Consider the following 17,729-nt stretch of genomic DNA (forward strand, 5'->3'; position numbering starts at 1 on the left):
TCTATTGAATCCCCAATTATCTGCACTTTTAGCCCTAATTGCCCCTTCTTATCACCCCCAGCAGTGTCAATAGGACAAACAGGACAGGTATGGGCAGCAGTGTCTTCTGGGTAATAACTGTCATTTAACTCCTAATTATCCCCATTATTGGCCTTAATTAATCCAATAGGAAACAGGACAGGCAGAGATGATGGGGCAGGATTCATCCCCAGGTATCTGTAGCTGCCCCTGAGCGAAATTACCCCCAACAAGAGACAGTGGCCCTGAGTATAAAGGAGCCAACGCAGGTTTAATTGGGGGAACAGCCCCTTGTTACTGGGGGGCAGGGAGGGAATATATATATATATATATATATATATATGTGTGTGTGTAAGTACTGAGATATTGAGTTTGTGATGCTTCAGATACAGGAACAGGCGTCTGGCACCAACTGCACCGACTGAGCCGTATGAACCCCTCAATATGGAGCCCTGAATATTGACCCCTCAATATGGAGCCCTGAATATTGACCCCTCAATATGAAACCCTCAATATGGAGCCCTGAATATTGACCCCTCAATATGAAACCCTCAATATGGAGCCCTGAATATTGACCCCTCAATATGAAACCCTCAATATGGAGCCCTGAATATTGACCCCTCAATATGAAACCCTCAATATGGAGCCCTGAATATTGACCCCTCAATATGAAACCCTCAATATGGAGCCCTGATAAGAGGAACAGAGCTGGATGTGGCCCTCCATGAGATCTGGCCAGAGGATCTCAATAGAATTCTATGACGTCATTGGCTCATAATAATCAGGCCCCTGTGCTGTGAGCTCATTGGCTGTCCCTCTTGGCCAATGGCATCTCAGCTGTGTGTCAGACTTATCACCTGGTTCTGCACCCAGAGAGCTGAGTTCTGATATTTGTATATTTTCTCTTTGCTTTCAGGCCCCTACCCTGCAGGAGACTATGGTCAGTTGTACCAGCCAAGCAACAAGCCAACAACATTCCAGTTTCCCCAGTATTCCCAGTGCAAAGACTCCAACATGTCCTGAGGAGACCTCCTTCCTTACTGTGCTTGCTAATAACCCCCCCCCGGGTGTGCTGCCATATGGGGGCACAGGAGCCTTCCTGCAGGGCCGAGCTGGGGGGCACATGTGCTACAGGTAATGTTTGGGGTCTATAGAATGATCTGGCAGTTGGACGTATACAATATAATGGGTTGGGTTCAGATATGGGGGAGACAGGACCCCTCACTGAATAAGTGACTATTTCCCACAAGCCCATTTGTCTACATGGGGGAGGGGCTATCACAATGGTGTTGGGTGCTATGGAGACAAACACTGGCTATAAGTGAGGGCTTGGTAGAAGTCGCTACCTACAGTGTCGGCCTTTTAGCCTTCTGCCTGCGGGGGACACATTTTGGGCCACAGACCACAGGGGTTTGGGGGGGTAGAGGAAACAGAGGGAGGTCTGACCTCGCTCTCACATTGGGGGTACATGCAACCTGACCCCCCTCTTTTCTCATGCAGCCCCCCGTTCCCCTTCATGGTTTGGGGGATCCTCTGAGCCTCATTATTGTGAGAGAACTAGTGATCCAAACACTGTAATGTCACAGTCCTGCCACCAGGGGGCATCACATGACATCTCTCCCCTTCCTCGTGTTCCCCTCAATGTTGTTTAATTGACACTCGCACACCCCTTGTGTAGATAATGAGGCTCGCTGGGTGCCCTGTGATTGGAGGATACGGAAACCTCCCAATATATGTATATTTGTATAGAAAAGAACCAGAGCGGCACTCGAGACTTGTGTCTGCAGGACAAGCAGGGCTGAGAATATTAATGGAAATGCCCCCATTACTGAAAATGCCCCTTATCCACAGGTCGGCCATTTGTTGCTGCTGAAAGCCTAATAGTGACATGTGACATACGATAGCCAATCATAGGGCACATTTCTGCAACAATCTGGTGTTCCCAGTGCCATTGTGTTTTATTTCCCCTTTATCTCTTGCCGTTCTCTCTATAGGGGTCTCTCCGGGTGCCGCATGTCTGATATGAAAGAGCCACGAGGAATCACAAGGAGAGAGTCCACTTGGGTCCACTAGAACCTTAGTCGCTATTTATCTTCTACTTATTTGAGACAGGAGTTTCTTTGGAGATTTTTCTGTTCATGGGCCGGGAATAGGGAGATATTTGGGGAAATATCCAAAGTTTCATTAGTTATTCCAATAAAGTCACATTGTGTTTGTCCCATGAAGTTGCTGGTGAGTTTATTGTATGAGTTTGAGGGGAGTGAGTCCAACGCCTGCGAGGGGTTAAACACCTGGAGCCTCACACTGGGGGGAACCAAGTCCCTAATATTCCAGTGTGGGGGTGCTGTACTGTTGTACAAAGCCATGCGAGTTGCTTATAATATAATCACGACCCTCCTCCTGCGTTGCCTCTCTGTCTGGGGGTAATAGGCACAGAGTGGGGGCTCTTGTCTGGGGGCATCAGGGCTGATGTGAAATGTAATGTTGCCTAGTGAACTGTCGGTTCTGACTGCCAAAGGGCAACTCACTTCCTACTGCACATTGTCATAGACATAGAGATCCGCCCATTTAGTGATGTCACCAAACGAGCGGATCTCTCCCGATATGGGGACATTGAAGTGGGTGATATCGGGGCGGATCCCTAGGGCCCAACGATTGGATCATAATGGATCCGTTACGGGTGGTGGGATCTCGGGCGCAGACGCACAGATACAACCCGAGACGATTATTTAACCTGCTGGATGGGGATATTGATCGGGGAAGCCTGTTTGATGGCCCCCACTTGGCCAATGAGCTAACGACTCGCTCTGTCGGCAGCTTTTATCGGCTGTGTATGGGGGTCTTAAAAAGCCCCACACTGAACATATAAAATGGCGAAACAACTAACTGTCAGCTCCAGGTCACATGACAGGCAGTAATAGCAGGTGCATCAAGGAGAGGGGGGCTGGAGGGCATTAGGGAGCAGGACCCCCCGGCGTTCCCCTCTGATCATTTCATGGAAATAAGATAAAAACACTCCATTTATGTGACTTTCTATGAGACGGAGCTTTGGTGCTTGGATTCTCCCCATAGAAAGCAGCAGGGGGCACATGAGAGGCGCACAGCTCCCCCCCCCTGGGGAATTTAACACCCACAGAGCTGACAACAAGAAATCGACCCTTGTGTTGCTGTGGTGACGGCGTGTCACTGGCATCTCATTACAGCTGCCTGGGCCCGGGTGGCACCCCACAAATCACTGGCAGCTCCTCATTACAGTCAGGGGCCCTGACACACAACCCACTGCACTCCCTGCACCCACTGCACTCCCTGCACCCACTGCATGAAACTGCTCCCTGCAATACCAACAGCTGCCATGTGGGGGAGCCCTGGGCTGGGACTGAAGGAGCAGCTGTTGGGAGACGTCAGAGCCCTGGGACACATTGTTGGCACAGCAAGTCCCAAATGAGTAATGTGTGGGCAAAGCAAATGCCTGGGGGGGGGGGCTGTACATTCACCAAAGTGTCAGATTCTGCCCTGGGAGCCAGCGGGGGTTTTGGTTTGAGGCATAAATCTCTGGTCCTTTCTCTTATCAGGGACGCATTTAATGCATTACTCACCTGCACCTTTATATTGCAAGAAATGATACAGCAACATAGCTGGGTATATATTCACCCCCACAACTCACTCAATATATCTCTTATAATATCTCTTCTATCACATTGCACCCCTCATATTATATAGACATTATTGGCACCTCCCAATAACCAGCCAAAACTGGGAGCCTTTCTATGAGCTCCATTAATATTTCATATTTATACTTCAATATTTATTAATAATAATATTCAGGCCTTGGACAAAATGGCTCAATATTGGGCAGAAATGTATTGTGCCGGGTCACTGTTCAGATCTTTGTGCTTTGGCTCAGGGCAGAGATTCTATCACCTGTAAAACAAAGAATCCCATTTATATAATATTGTTCTACATTTTAATTCCCTTCCCAGGAATTGTAGGTTCTAAAGTGAGAGCCTTTCCCAATCATTATCTATAGAATAAGCACCTTTTCCCTCAGCCACAGGTTTTAATGCGAGGGCACTTTCTGGGGTGTAATTATATTGTGTATTTTTGGGGTGTAATTATATTGTGTATTTCTGGGGTGTAATTATATTGTGTATTTCTGGGGTGTAATTATATTGTGTATTTCTGGGGTGCCGCACTGTGCGCCCCATTCCTTAATAGTGTAACATGGACTGTATGAATTCTTATTAAAGTAGAAATTGACCCAGAGAGCTTGCAGTCGAGGGCTCGGTCAGTTTCCATTGAGAGGGGAGAAGGTTTAATAGCTGATTACTTGTAATACCACTTCCCACCAACAGTCACAGCAACCATTGTTTCCCATTGGGCTACAGTAGAACAGCGCCCCCACCTAGTCTGCTTTGTGCTGCGGATAAGGAATGGGTCAGTGAAGCGAAACCTATGGAGCTTACAATCTGGCCCATTTCAGAGTAGAGTAATGTTGGGAGGGTGGAAGGAGCCAGTGGTGCTGATTTGCTGAACACAAGGTCCGGGTGGCAGTTACTCTCAGTCAGGCCATAAATACTGGGGTAAATAAAACTGTCAGTTCACCTTCCCCTTTCCCTCACTGACAGTTGGGCCTGGGGGCTGGGAATGGAACTGTCTCACACCCGGGCAAAGCTTTTATTTACTTTCCTTCGGCCAATCTGATTTATTGAGCTAATTGGCCTTTGAAAGTTCCTATAAATCAGCCCTGATCAGATCCTGCGTGTGCAGCAATAACACTGAGACACCCTCTGAGCTGTGACCAATGAGCTTGCACTTCATTACGGCTGCTGCACAGGCCCAATCCCTACTCAGTGCCTGGGGGGTCTCTAGGCTTTGGGACGGGACAGTCTCTGCTCAGCAGTAAAGAGGAGGGGGGGGGATACAATTTCAGGTCCCTATAATATTCTCACATACACTAGGGTTGATTTCATCAGGAGCCAATGAACCTGCTGCCTGTGTTTGGAAAACCTCACATACAAACTCCTCCCATACAGCACCCACATAGCACCCACACAGCACCTACATAGCACACAGCACCCACACAGTAGCCACATAGCACCTACATAACACCCACACAGCACCCACATAGCACCCACACAGCACCCCATAGCACTCACATAGCACCTACATAGCACCCACATAGCACACAGCTCCCACATAGCACCCACACAGCACCCACATATAACTCACAAAGCACCCAAGCAAAAATCAAACTCAGCACTAGAACCCACTGAGCCCCTGGAATGTCTGGCTAAAGAGCAACGTGTAAGTTGCAGCCTCTGGGCATCTGTATGAGGGGCACTAAATACAGAAACACCAAGTACTGAGTGGCGCCCCCTGCTGCCTGAAACACTCAGCACCCCCACATGTTAAGGGAAAAAATTAATAGTTATAATCAGTTTCACTTCCATAGACTGGAATAACCATGAATAAGTACCAGAGGGTATGAAACGCGTAAGGAATACCAGTTGTGTGACACCTTTTAACTAAATTACAGAGTTTCTTTTTTTTGGGGGGGGGGGTTTGTGTTTGTGTTCACCCTGTGAACTGGGGGGGGACTATATCCCAGAAACTATAGCTCTTTCGACTGGCCTCCTAGATTGCAGCAGTTACGTCTTTTTTTCATCTCAGACTGACAGTTAGTCAAGATCCTGTTGCAAGTGCCACATCCTGGATGGAATTAATTGGGCTGATAGTTTTGTCTCATCTGCAAACACTGATACATTACTTACAACACCCTCCCCTAAGTCATTAATGAACAAGTTAAATAAAAGTGGCCCCAATACTGAGCCCTGGGGGACCCCACTAAGAACCTTACTCCAAGTAGAGAATGTCCCATTAACAACCACCCTCTGTACCCGATCCTGTAGCCAGTTTAGTAACAATTAGCTGTTAGATGTTTTTGGGGCACAGTATTTGCTTTGGTACAATCCAAATACATCCCGCCTACTGCACCCCCAGTGTCTGATTACTGAACCCCCAGTGTCTGACTACTGAACCCCCAGTGTCTGATTACTGCACCTCCAGTGTCTGACTACTGCACCCCCAGTGTCTGACGACTGCACCCCCAATGTCTGACTACTGAACCCCCAGTGTCTGATTACTGCACCCCCAGTGTCTGACTACTGCACCCCCAGTGTCTGATTACTGCACTCCCAATGTCTGACTACTGAACCCCCAGTGTCTGATTACTGCACCCCCAGTGTCTGACTACTGCACCCCCAGTGTCTGACTACTGAACCCCCAGTGTCTGATTACTGCACTCCCAGTGTCTGACTACTGCACCCCCAGTGTCTGACTACTGCACCCCCAGTGTCTGACTACTGAACCCCCAGTGTCTGATTACTGCACCCCCAGTGTCTGACTACTGCACCCCCAGTGTCTGACTACTGAACCCCCAGTGTCTGATTACTGCACCCCCAGTGTCTGACTACTGAACCCCCAGTGTCTGACTACTGAACCCCCAGTGTCTGACTACTGAACCCCCAGTGTCTGGCTACTGCACCCCCAGTGTCTGATTACTGCACCCCCAGTGTCTGACTACTGCACCCCCAGTGTCTGACTACTGCATCCCAGTGTCTGACTACTGCACCCCCAGTGTCTGACTACTGAACCCCCAGTGTCTGACTACTGCACCCCCAGTGTCTGACTACTGCATCCCAGTGTCTGACTACTGCACCCCCAGTGTCTGACTACTGCACCCCCAGTGTCTGACTACTGCACCCCCAGTGTCTGACTACTGCACCCCCAGTGTCTGACTACTGAACCCCAGTGTCTGACTACTGCACCCCCAGTGTCTGACTACTGAACCCCCAGTGTCTGACTACTGCACCCCAATAGGCAACTTATTACAGAGGAGGTTGAGTTGAGGCATCTGTTCCCCACTAACTCCTCTATTGGATTCACTCAAACTGATTCAGCACATTTGCTTTTCTGTCTATTTTTATATTGACATTATTATTATTATTATTTAAAGGGGCCACACTCTCACCCTGGAGCTTTTTATTGATAAGAAAGTGTGGGAAGGAAAGGGCTGGAGGTTTGGGGGCTGTGATGGGGAACAGGGGGTTATTTATGCCATCTTGTATGGGGCACGTGTTGTTAAATCTCTGTCCCTTAGGAAGAAACACTTGTGTGTAAATAATGACCCCCCCCCCGGTGTCACACTGGTTAATGTTTTATTTCAGGAGATTGACACAAAACTGTGTCCGTGGGAAACACTTCAGTGACATCATTCCAGCCTCTGCGTCAATTCCAGTGACATCACTAAATGTTTTTCCCACAGGAATGTGCTCGGCAGATGCAGTAACCCTATAAAATATTAACTCCTCGCTTCCCAGTCCTGAGCCGGAGCAACTGGGCATTGAGGCCATTACTGAACTGGTTATTCATCTGACACTTGCCTTTCTGCCACTTCTACCCCTCCCTGGGATTCATCCCAGGGTACTAAACAAACTCAGCTTTGTGATTGCCAAATTTCTTTACTTCATTGTTCAGGATTCATTGAGATCTGACATAGTGCTGAGAGACTGGTGAATTGCTAATGTGGTGCCTCTATTCAAAAAGGGATCCCGCTCTCAGCCTCAAAACTATAGGTCAGTTAGTCTGACATCAGTGGTAGGAATGGTTATGGAAGGGTTAATAAAGGATAAGATACTGGACTTCATAGCAAATCATAATACTATGAGTGTGTGCCAGCATGGTTTTATGTGTAATAGATCTTGCCAGACTAACTTAATTTCTTTTTATGAGAAGGTAAGTAGAGACCTGGATTCTGGGATGACAGTGGATGTGATTTACTTAGACTTTGCTAAAGCATTTGATACAGTGTCACACAGAAGGTTACTGGTTAAATGAAGGAATGTTGGCCTGGAACATAGTATTTGTACCTGGATAGAGAACTGGCTAAAAGATAGACTACAAAGAGTGGTGGTAAATGGAACATTTTCTAATTGGACCAGTGTTGTTAGTGGAGTACCGCAGGGCTCTGTACTAGGTCCCTTGCTTTTCAACTTGTTTATTAATGACCTGGAGGTGGCCATTGAAAGTACTGGTTCTATTTGTGCAGATGAGACTAAATTGTGCAGAACTATAGGTTCCATGCAGGATGCTGCCACTTTGCACAGTGATTTGTCTAAACTGGAAAACTGGGCAGCAAACTGGAAAATGAGGTTCAATGTTGATAAATGCAGGTTATGCACTTTGGCAAAAATAATATAAATGCAAGTTCTACACTAAATGTCAGAAATAATATAAATGCAAGTTATACACTAAATGTCAGAAATAATATAAATGCAAGTTATACACTAAATGTCAGAAATAATATAAATGCAAGTTCTACACTAAATGGCAGTGTGTTGGGAGTTTCCTTAAATGAGAAGGATCTTGGGGTCTTTGTAGATAACAAGTTGTCTAATTCTGGGCAGTGTCATTCTGTGGCTACTAAAGCAAATAAAGTTCTTGTATAAAAAAGGGCATTAACTCAAGGGATGAAACATAATTGTGTCTCTTTATAGGTCCCTGGTGAGGCCTCATCTGGAGTATGGGGGCAGTTTTGGACTCCAGTCCTTAAGAGGGATATAAATGAGCTGGAGAGAGTGCAGAGACTAAGTGCAACTAAACTGGTTAGAGGGAGGGAAGAGTTAAATTATGAGGGGAGACTGACAAGGTTGGGGTTGTTTTCTCTGGGGGAAAAAAGGCGCTTGTGAGGGGACATGATTAGACTTTACAAGTACATTAGAGGACATTATAGACAAATAGCAGGGGACCTTTTTACCCATAAAGAGAATCACGTACCAGAGGCCTCCCCTTCAGACTAGAGGAAAAGAAGTTTCATTTAAAGGAACAGAGTAGGGGGTTCATCACAGTGAGGACAGTGAGGTTGGGGAATGCACTGCCGGGGGATGATTCAGTTAATGACTATAAGAGGGACTTGGATGATTTCTTGGACAGACATAATACAAAGGCTATTGTGATACTAAGCTCTATAGTTAGTATATGAGTATATAGTGTATTTAGTGTGAGTATATGGATCTGGGATTCTTTGGGGGGGAGTTGAACTTAATGGACTTTTTACAACCCAACGTAATTATGTAACTATTTGCTCCCCCTAAATCTGTAAGTCCTGATCACCCCCCCAGATCTGATTGACAATCATTGACACTTCAGGACACACAATAAGACACTGACACACAGTTATTCTTGGCTGTCCATGTGACAGTTGATGTCTCGAGCAGAAGTCTCGTGTGACAGCCGATGTGTCTCTGTTGGTCCCAGTGAGTGTTGGGAAAATACAGGGAACACCCGGCACTTATGGAATTGGTGTCTCTCTCTTTATTGGAGCAGATTCCTGATCTCCTGGCGCCTCCTGGTCATGTCCGGCTTTCAGTCACCAAGGAAGACCCTCATTTACCAACAGACCCTGGTGAGTTCCTCCATGTAATGTACTAACAGCTCTCAGGAGCAACAAGCAGCAGCAATTCTACGTGCCCCATTGGCTGAGTGAGAGGCATCTGACTGGAGAAGCTGCTGCTGCTGAGTGGGAGTGAGTGGAGCTGAGTGGGAGTGGAGCTGAGTGGGAGTGGAGCTGAGTGGAAGTGGAGCTGAGTGGGAGTGGAGCTGAGTGGGAGTGAGTGGAGCTGAGTGGGAGGTGAGTGGGAGGTGAGTGGAGTTGAGTGGGAGTGAGTGAGTGGAGCTGAGTGGAGCTGAGTGGAGCTGAGTGGGAGGTGAGTGGAGCTGAGTGGGAGGTGAGTGGGAGGTGAGTGGAGCTGGGTGGGAGTGAATGAAGCTGAGTGGGAGTGGAGCTGAATGGAAGGTGAGTGGAGCTGAGTAGGAGTGGAGCTGAGTAGGAGTGGAGCTAAGTAGGAGTGGAGCTGAGTGGGAGGTGAGTTTCCAGGGGTTTAGGAACAGACTCAGAGTGGGCCCCGAAATCTCCTGCTTTTCCCAGTGGGATTCATGGCTTCTGTCTGTCTGTCCCCAACTTATTTCCTACCCAAGCCCCCCCATTCCTCTCACCCCAAATATGGAAACTGCTTTTAGTTCTCACCTGAAAATTCCATTTTATAATGAAATGATTTCCCCAATTTTCCATGTGATTTGCCTGAGATTCACCTTTTCTTTTCCATTGTAGCTGAGCTTCCCCCCACTCCTTCCTGACACCTAATGGTTTTGACTTTCAATAAATGATGTGAATAAAAAGGAATATTTCATAGGGAAAAGGTGGGGAAATATTGCCATTGTGAGAGTGTGGGGCCCCAGTCTGTGAGGAGGGAGATTGAAGTAACTGTTGTGTCCCCAGTGTATCCCCAGTGTTACTGAACCAATGGGGGGTGATTGGGCAGTCGCCCCCTAAACTCATGGGTCCTCCCCACAAATCTGTGTGACAGAGGGACTGGGGGCAGTGGAGCAGTAACGTAACTAGAGGGGGGGGGCCCTGGCGCGGGACGTGCAGCCGAGCCCCCCCATACGATATTTTCTGCGTTGAATCCAGTGGTGCACGAGCTGCCGGGGGGCCCTGAGGGGTGGGGGCCCTGGACCAATCGCACCCCCTGCTCCCCCGGTAGTTACGCCACTGAGTGGGTGTCTGGTCTGTGTGTCACAATATACAGCACTTGTGGGTTAGTGATATGGGGGGTCGGCCCAATACCCGTGGGGGCCGCGAGTGGGTCGGGTTCAGGCCAATCACACACCCCCGTGCAGGTGGCGGTCGGGTCCGGGTCGAGCTCTTCTTCCTCCCCCCCCCCCCCACCTTACACTTCCGACTTCCGGGTTTATAGCCGCACCTGCTCACCCCCCCCTGCTCTGCCGAGGGATTTAGATTCCCAGGGGGACTGGGATGTGAAGGGGCATCAGACTGTGTATGGGGGGGGCAATGAATGTGCCCCCGGGATCATTGTGCTCCACAGGGATTGGGCTCAGGCTGCTGCTTCCGTCTCTCAAATCTCTTCTAATATTTCACTTCCCACTCGGCACCAGCACGAGAATTATGGGGCAGAATTGATTAAATGCAAAATAACCTTCTGGTTTTCTCATTAAAACTCCATTGTTGTCTGTGGGAAAATCTGCAGTTTAAATTGAACTGGGAAATGTGCACAGAGGGGAAACCAAACAAATAAAGGGAATGAAAGAGTTAACAATAATCAGATATCATAGGGCACCCTATCTCTAAAGCTGTACCCCGAGAATAATGAATAAACCTGTAATACCCCTTGTGCTCCTTACTCTACTCTATACCCCCAACTGCATCTGTGCTCCTTACTGTACTCTATACCCCCAACTGCATCTGTGCTCCTTACTCTACTCTATACCCCCAACTGCATCTGTGCTCCTTACTCTACTCTATACCCCCAACTGCATCTGTGCTCCTTACTCTACTCTATACCCCCAACTGCATCTGTGCTCCTTACTCTACTCTATACCCCCAACTGCATCTGTGCTCCTTACTCTTCTCTATACCCCCAACTGCATCTGTGCTCCTTACTGTACTCTATACCCCCAACTGCATCTGTGCTCCTTACTGTACTCTATACCCCCAACTGCATCTGTGCTCCTTACTGTACTCTATACCCCCAGACAGATCTGTGCTCCTTACTGTACTCTATACCCCCAACTCCATCTGTGCTCCTTACTGTACTCTATACCCCCAGACAGATCTGTTCTCCTTACTGTACTCTATACCCCCAACCTCATCTGTGCTCCTTACTGTACTCTATACCCCCAACTGCATCTGTGCTCCTTACTCTACTCTATACCCCCAACTGCATCTGTGCTTCTTACTGTACTCTATACCCCCAACTGCATCTGTGCTCCTTACTGTACTCTATACCCCCAACTGCATCTGTTCTCCTTACTGTACTCTATACCCCCAACTGCATCTGTGCTCCTTACTGTACTCTATACCCCCAACTGCATCTGTGCTCCTTACTGTACTCTATACCCCCAGACGGATCTGTGTTCTCTTCTCACAATCTCTGTTCTCCCTGTTGGGCCCATTCTCCTCGGGGCCACACTTCACATTCAGTGGAAACATTGTTGCAAAGGGTCATGGGTACTTTAGGTCAGTGCTATTGTTGCACTATTTACAGTTGGTCTTCTTTTTGTTTTCAAGCATTTTTTAAATCTGATTTTACATTCCTGCTCTGTGCCTCTTTAATGTGAGCAGCCCTCTGGTTGCCGACTGACATGGCCCATAACAACCTGGCAGAGATTTGTGTGTCAGCCAATGAAAAGGAAGGGATTGATTAGACCCAAACTGGCTCATTCCTTCCAGTGCAGCAAATCCACCAATTCCACCACAACGGGGGCCACTTAAATCTGCGGCACAATGTTCACTTGGTACTCGGGACAAACTACCTGGAACGGGGGAGAGCCGGGGGCAATATCTGTGTCCCCCATTATAGCAGCCCCCCATGTCCCACTGTCTGGCAGAGTTAGTGGGGGAGTCAGTGAGGAGAGGCAAGACTGGTATTGATCACTGGAAAATAAAACTGAAATAAACTTTCTCTTAATATGAGCCCCTCCCTTTTCCCAAAATGTATGTGCCCCAGACAGGTGCCCCCACTGGCACCCCTAGTTCTGACCCTGAATGAAACATGGGCACAAGTCGCCCCACAACAAAGCCCTGGTTCTCCGTGTCCATTGCAGAAAGGCAAGTGAGGGAGGAACTTTGTGTGCAATAATGACGCATCATCGCTCGTGTGATGTCATATAGTGATTACAGTTGTTACGCATCATCACATTGAATTGCTATTCCCAATCCTCATTCAGCCCCTTTTAATACGGTTGTTTTTCAAACTTTCATGGAATCAGATGACTGCGCAGCCCCAGACTGATCCCAAGCAGGTCACCCCCCCCCCACTCTTGTCCTGTGGGTGATGCCACACGGGTAACAATTATATTCGGCTTATCTGACCAATGAAAAGGTGATGACAGATTTTGTGGCTTCATATCTTTCTGAGATTATCTCTGATCTGCAACTTTCTCACTGAGCCACTTGCCTCCCTCCTCACTGCCAGTTGTCCCTCCAGTGCCCGATCCACTCATTCCCACTCACTCCCACTCACTCCCACTCACTCCCACTCATTCCCACTCACTCCCACTCATTCCCACTCATTCCCACTCACTCCCTCTCATTCCCACTCACTCCCACTCATTCCCACTCACTCCCACTCATTCCCACTCATTCCCACTCACTCCCACTCATTCCCACTCATTCCCACTCATTTCCACTCATTCCCACTCAGGAACCCACAAGGATGAACAGGAATCACCATTGGCCGATTTCTATGGTAAGAATTGGGATTTCTCTGCTCCCGGGACATTCTCTCCATAATCAGAACCTGTTCATCTCAATCTCATGTTAATCCTCTGGGAAATTCCTCTGTTATTAATATTCTGCAACTGAACCAGCCGGGGGCTTCTCTCCGGCACCGATACCCTCCGCTCATTCACCCAAACTTTCTTACTTTTACTCTTCTGTGGGAGTTGGGCTTTAGGCAGTTTAGGCTAATGGACATTCAGGCTGATTTGAGGTGAGGGACATGGACCTACTGAGCAACTTGGGGTGTGGGATTATGAGATACTGAGCAACTTGGGGAGTCGGACCGGTGATGAGGATGATGATGAGGATGATGATGATGATGGTTTTACGTTGGTGATGATGATTTGGGCAATGCTCAGTTACTCACATCCCATCAGTAATGATTAACCAGTTCTGCCCAATCACTCAATGTCTCTCCCTGGAGTGGCCCCGCTGGTACTGAATGTTGTGTTCCTGGGCCTGCGGGGCCCTTATCTCCCCTGTGACTGGGGCCATTTATCAGCACTGGCTTATCAGCTGTCACATCCGGAAGTGCTGGGGCTCATGGGAAACTGTGTAACTGGGCTGAAAGCCCATAAGTGATTTATAGTCGCACCGCACTGTGAGGTCCCACAAGGTCACACTGAATATTAAACACAACAATGAAGTAAACAAAATAATAACACAATTCCTTCCAGATAGAGACTTTATAGTAAGATCAGTGCCCGCTGTGCCTCACTATTCTCGTGTGCCCAATATCACATGGCACAATAACCTTGAGTCCAGCTGGTGTCTCCCTGTGCCACAATAATGCCCCAGCCAATAAGGCTTTGGAACCAGCTGAGTCTAAAGCTGCCCGTGTATTGGCCGATCCCTTATTGTATCTGACCAATCGGCATGCATTCATTTCACGAATTTACGGTTGTTGGGGTGCCTGCGTATAGTGAATCTTAGGATGTTGGGGTGCCAGTGTATAGTACTGTATATGTTTGGATGTTGGGGTGCCAGTGTATAGTGTGTGTCAGGATGTTGGGGTGCCTGTGTATAGTATATGTCTGGATGTTGGGGTGCCTGTTTATAGTGTATCTCAGGATGTTGGGGTGCCGGTGTGTTGTGAATAAATGGCAGAAAAGAAGGTGGAATCCCAGGCTGGGCAGGTTGGCACAATGAGTACAAGAGTCCGGGGCCAGTGCCAGGCTAGGGGGGCAAAGGATATAAAGGGCACAGGTACGGAGAGGTTATAAATCACACAGAGGCCACATGTCACTGCTCCTGTGAGAAAAGGGAACGGTCCCATATCTGTGATGGAGTTTAATTGGAGGCGGCAGGAGGGCAGGAGGGCAGGAGGGCAGGGGTAATATAAAGCCTGAGAGACTCTCCCACATATTTCTATGCACACAAAGGTGAGACAGTTGCCTGGCAGAGTGATGCACTGAGAGACAGCCGCACAAGAGACATTCCTCTATAGGACTTGAAAGAGACTTCATTACACAAACCTCAAGCATTGCTGAGAATATACACCTGGGGGTCTTCATCAGAGAGACCCCACCCTGGGGCTGCCCACAATACAACAAAAGGTAGTTCATTTCTAGAACTCCAAGCGCTGCATTTGAGGGGCCCCAAGCACTGCCCAGAAGAAAAGGGGGGAGACTGCATTTGAGGGGCCCCAAGTGCTGCCCAGAAGAAAAGGAGAAACACTGCATCTGAGGGGCCCCAAGCACTGCCCAGAACACAAGGAGAGAGACTTCATCTGAGGGGCCACACCAAGGATTTATCAAGAGGGAGAAATGTCAGTGAACAAAAAGGTTTGGGTAAGTGATCGTTGTCCCCTCTCAGAATCTTATCCAATAGGGACTTGTCCCATTATTTAGTAGGACCAACAAAGTTAATGGAGTGTCCCTTTCTGGGGCGCAGATTGGGGTACACTAATTGCACACTGTGGACAACACGAGCTGAGCAGGTGAAAACTGGGTAAGTGTGGATTTGGGGGGTTACCTCTAAAGAAATGGGGATGGGTTCCCTAATTTGCAGAAGCAAGTACCCCCCATACTGACCAGTTTCCAATTCAGCCTCACAGGGGAGACTCCTTTAGCCAATCAGAGAGTTGTAGAATTGGGAAGCCAATGAGGGGACTGAGGGGCAGTTAATATCTGGAGCAGGTTGGTGGGGGTCAAGAAGAGTCGATTGCAGGAATTGGGGTGAGGGTGTCATTTAGTGGGACCATTGGGAATATCTGGGCACAATTATCTCTCAGTTCAGAACTTGGCACCTCTGGCCGGGCACGAGTCTGGAACATTATTATCTCCTATCAGTGCCCATAAAGTAATTATTATTATTATTCTCATTAATATTAGAGGTGCCACCAGAGCTTCCTCATTGCCTCACTCTGCCCTCCTGCTCCGTTACTTTGGACAATTTGCTGCCATCACTTTGGGGGTTTTGTGGCGCAAGCTCTGGTCACCCCTCTGCATGGGGGGTAAGTCAGCTCTGTTGCCCCATTCAGACCCCCTGCCAAGGCTTTCTATACATGGGGTAATTGGCTATGATTGTAGTGGCCTCACAATGTTATACAAAGAGACTTGTGCTTGGGGGGCACCATGTCCATCTGGTGGGGATCTGATCAGACAGAGCCGCTCTAGAACCATCAGGGTAGAACTAAACCCTCACTCACTGGGGAACCCCTGTATCTGTCTCACACTGTCCTCACTCACTATAGAACCCCTGTATCTGTCTCACACTACCCTCACTCACTGAGGAACCCCTGTATCTGTCTCACACTGCCCTCACTCACTGAGGAGCCCCTGTATCTGTCTCACACTGCCCTCACTCACTGAGGAACCCCTGTATCTGTCTCACACTGCCCTCACTCACTGGGGAGCCCCTGTATCTGTCTCACACTGCCCTCACTCACTGAGGAACCCCTGTATCTGTCTCACACTGCCCTCACTCACTATAGAACCCCTGTATCTGTCTCACACTGCCCTCACTCACTGGGGCCCCTGTATCTGTCTCATACTGCCCTCACTCACTGAGGAACCCCTGTATCTGTCTCACACTGCCCTCACTCACTGAGGAACCCCTGTATCTGTCTCACACTGCCCTCACTCACTGAGGAACCCCTGTATCTGTCTCACACTGCCCTCACTCACTGAGGAACCCCTGTATCTGTCTCACACTGCCCTCACTCACTGAGGAACCCCTGTATCTGTCTCACACTGCCCTCACTCACTGAGGAACCCCTGTATCTGTCTCACACTGCCCTCACTCACTGGGGCCCCTGTATCTGTCTCACACTGCCCTCACTCACTGAGGAACCCCTGTATCTGTCTCACACTGCCCTCACTCACCGAGGAACCCCTGTATCTGTCTCACACTGCCCTCACTCACTGAGGAACCCCTGTATCTGTCTCACACTGCACTCACTCACTGAGGAACCCCTGTATCTGTCTCACACTGCCCTCACTCACTGAGGAACCCCTGTATCTGTCTCACACTGCCCTCACTCACTGGGGAGCCCCTGTATCTGTCTCATACTGCCCTCACTCACTGAGGAACCCCTGTATCTGTCTCACACTGCCCTCACTCACTGAGGAACCCCTGTATCTGTCTCACACTGCCCTCACTCACTGAGGAACCCCTGTATCTGTCTCACACTGCACTCACTCACTGAGGAACCCCTGTATCTGTCTCACACTGCCCTCACTCACTGAGGAACCCCTGTATCTGTCTCACACTGCCCTCACTCACTGGGGAGCCCCTGTATCTGTCTCATACTGCCCTCACTCACTGAGGAGCCCCTGTATCTGTCTCACACTGCCCTCACTCACTGAGGAACGCCTGTATCTGTCTCACACTGCCCTCACTCACTATAGAACCCCTGTATCTGTCTCACACTGCCCTCACTCACTATAGAACCCCTGTATCTGTCTCACACTGCCCTCACTCACTGGGGAGCCCCTGTATCTGTCTCATACTGCCCTCACTCACTGAGGAACCCCTGTATCTGTCTCACACTGCCCTCACTCACTGGGGCCCCTGTATCTGTCTCACACTGCCCTCACTCACTGAGGAACCCCTGTATCTGTCTCACACTGCCCTCACTCACTATAGAACCCCTGTATCTGTCTCACACTGCCCTCACTCACTGAGGAACCCCTGTATCTGTCTCACACTGCCCTCACTCACTGAGGAACCCCTGTATCTGTCTCACACTGCCCTCACTCACTGGGGAGCCCCTGTATCTGTCTCACACTGCCCTCACTCACTGGGGCCCCTGTATCTGTCTCACACTGCCCTCACTCACTGAGGAACCCCTGTATCTGTCTCACACTGCCCTCACTCACTATAGAACCCCTGTATCTGTCTCACACTGCCC

Source organism: Xenopus laevis, chromosome 7L (assembly GCF_017654675.1).
Source record: "Xenopus laevis strain J_2021 chromosome 7L, Xenopus_laevis_v10.1, whole genome shotgun sequence".
NCBI lineage: Eukaryota > Metazoa > Chordata > Amphibia > Anura > Pipidae > Xenopus > Xenopus laevis.